Source organism: Macaca mulatta, chromosome 9 (genome assembly GCF_049350105.2).
Source record: "Macaca mulatta isolate MMU2019108-1 chromosome 9, T2T-MMU8v2.0, whole genome shotgun sequence".
NCBI lineage: Eukaryota > Metazoa > Chordata > Mammalia > Primates > Cercopithecidae > Macaca > Macaca mulatta.
Window position 1 is genome coordinate 90819203 of NC_133414.1, and position 2973 is coordinate 90822175.

General features: G+C 41.7%; 1 long non-coding RNA gene across 1 annotated transcript; it reads right to left on the reverse strand.

Annotated features, from left to right (window-relative positions):
• Positions 1-300: 300 nt before the first annotated feature.
• LOC107000192 (uncharacterized) lies at positions 301-2154 on the reverse strand. Its single transcript, XR_001447196.3, has 2 exons — positions 1988-2154; positions 301-547 (listed from the first exon to the last, which is right to left on the reverse strand). It is a non-coding gene; the product is annotated as an uncharacterized LOC107000192 (long non-coding RNA).
• Between the last annotated feature and the right edge of the window lie 819 nt (positions 2155-2973).

Here is a 2973-nt window from a genome sequence, read left to right on the forward strand (position 1 = left end):
AACAAGGATTCCAGTCATATTTAACTGCAGTGTCGGGTGAGAGAAGAGTGTTCAAAGTAGTGACGAAGGTGGTTAGGGATGGGGTAATGTACATATTGAGCTGTCATTTTTCCAGCATTCTATAGAAAAGATAAGAAATCAGAGATTTTGGATAATTATTAATGTCATAAGTCAGACAAAACTTAGGAGAAACAAAGCAAAAAAAATACCCTGCTATTTAGTGCCTGAAAATTTTTTACTTACCAAAAAAAAAAAAAAAAAAAAAAGAGATAGCAAAGACAAGAAAAAGAAATAGTTAAATGAAGAGACAGACAATTCATGCAATTTATTGTAAGGAAGAACAATCAACTTTCACAAAGAAAATATCATAGAGATATAACTGGACATTGCAAACACTTTATGTATGGGTTCTAATTTAGAATTTACTTGCTTGAACCCAAATTCTCATGCTTCTATGTGCCCCGTGAAGAATGATAAGTTCTTCCCTCTGTGAATCAGAGCCCAAGTCTGCCGTATTGTTTCTGGTTCCGATTTTCTTCCTATAGGTCTGTCAAAAGCAAAAAAAAAGAAGAATCACTGGAGTGGGAACTAGAGGCCTTAGGTTCTTGCCCTACTTCTTGAACTAGCAGTTAACAAATATACCAGGTTACAGTTTTGGGTAAAGGTTAGCCTGACAGATGAATCTTCTGAAGTGATATCCTTGGATGAATTGCTTAAATCTGGGCCAGCTTCATGGGCATAAAATCTGTGCAGTCTCACAGAGTCCCATACTTAAAAGCGATTTGTGCTTAGTTTAATGCCCTGCTGTCACCATCTTAGTAATTTTTTAACAAGGGACTCCACAGTTTTGTTTTGTGTCCGGCCCATTAACTTATGCAGCTGGTCCTGCCTTAACACGGCGCAGCCTCTGCTTCCTTTTCTTTAAAATCAGAATTGGAAGAGCCCCAGGATCATTTCTGCTTTAGGAAGTGATGATACAAACCCTTCAGGGTTGTCTTTCATTTAGACAGCACAATGCCACAATCACAGTGAGGAGACTTTTCCGGGATCTGTTTCCAGGTTATAGTTTCATTCTTAAATTGGCCACCATACCCCATGATGGAAACTGCAAGACCTACCATGCCAGGGATTATCCTGCTCCCTCCTTCTCCTCTCAGTGACCAACCTCTCATTATAGCACCACTGACTAGCCGAGTGTTGCCACAAGAATGCTGGAAACAACCACCCTCAAAACTAAGAGGCTTAAAACACCAGCCATTCTTACTGTTCTCAAGTTCACAGTTAGCTGGTGGGTTCCATTGATCTGGGTCAGGCCTGGCTGAGCATTTCTTTGACCATAGCCATCTCTCTCTCCCATGTTTCAGATGGCCTCAGCCGGCACACCTCAGCTCTGTGCCTGTGGTCTCTGTCCCTTCGGCAGGCTGGTCAGGGCTAATAGAAGCAAAGGTCAAAGAGACAGAGCAGAAGCAAGCACGGCTTTCAAGGCATAGGCCTGGGACTGCATAGCATCACATCTGCTGCATTCTACCAACCAAAGCAAGTCTCAAAGCCAGCCCAGGTTTGGAGGTAGAGGAAGTAGACCTCAATGAGACCTCTTGAACAGACTTCTTGATGGGAGGAGCTACAAAGTTACATCCCATGGTGCTTGGATAGAGAGAAGAAAAGAATTGGAGCCCCTGTTGCAATAAATCTGCCACTCACATTAATCAAAAGCTCTACTAGCTGTATATATTCATCCCAACAATGTATCACCATGTGACCCTAAGAAAATCACTTGAGGTCTCCTTCCATTGCCGCATCTATAAAATGAGGGGAACCAAATTCACTCTAAAGCCCCTTCTGCTCTGACATTTTCATAGTCCACAGGCTCAGTTCTCACTCCAACCAGTTTCCAACCTCCCCTTCCTCTTCTGAACCAGACACCTGTCTCTATATCCTATATAGGGCATTTAATCATAGACTGGTGAAAGTAGTCAATTTAACTTACTTTAATCTTTAGAGCTTTGTCAGGTCCTGTAATTCCTGTAATTCTCAGGGGAAGAAGTTTAAGTTTTGCTCAGCCATGCCGGAAACCCCCTTTCTAAAATTGAATGAGTAGCAAAAGGTGTATTTCCCAGATCCACGTCTATGTCTCTGTGGCTCCTTTGTCTCTACAGAGCAGAATCCTTTTTGATTTCAACGTTCTCTGCGCCACCCCCACCCTCACATCAGACTGCATCAAACACTCACAGTCCAGCCAAACCGCATTGGCATGGCTCACTGCAGGCCTTTGAGCAGGGCAGCATTCTTTTAAATAAATGAGAGGGACAGTGTGTTCTTGCTGAAGCCTGCAAGGTCCTGTCAGCTTTACGCTTGCTGATTTACATGGCTTTTAAAAGACATAACCATAAAATTTCACTCCAAAATTCACTCTGTCCAGTCAGATCTTTGCCTACGCCTGGCAATTTTAATTTATCAAAGGAACGAGATAATAATTTAATTTTTCCCCTTGTTGGATGCCCCTATAATCTTCATAATTCATAATACAGCTGTTTCTCCCAGTAAGCTCTTTGATGGGAGTCTACAATCTAGATCTTGTTTTATTTTTTTCTTAAGAAATCATTAAAGTGAAGAAGCTATTCCTATAAGGATCTGTAATCCTAACGTGTAGAACCAGTAAAGCAGCACAGAGCGGGATAGTGAAGTAAACATGCTGCATGTGGCTTTCTGGGCACATGCACTAGCTGCTTTTGCCACTGGTTCAGGGAACAGGAGCTAAATTTGGTCTGTATTATTGTGTTTTAAGCTGAAAACTGATTCTTGGCTGGCAGATATGCCTTTTCTTTTCTTTCTTCTTTTTCTTTTCTTTTCTTTTCTTTTTTTTTTTTTTTTTTTTTTTGAGATGGAGTCTTGCTCTGTCACTGTCACCAGGCTGGAGTGCAGTGGTGCAATCTCGGCTCACTGCAACCTCCACCTCTCGGGTTCAAGTGATTC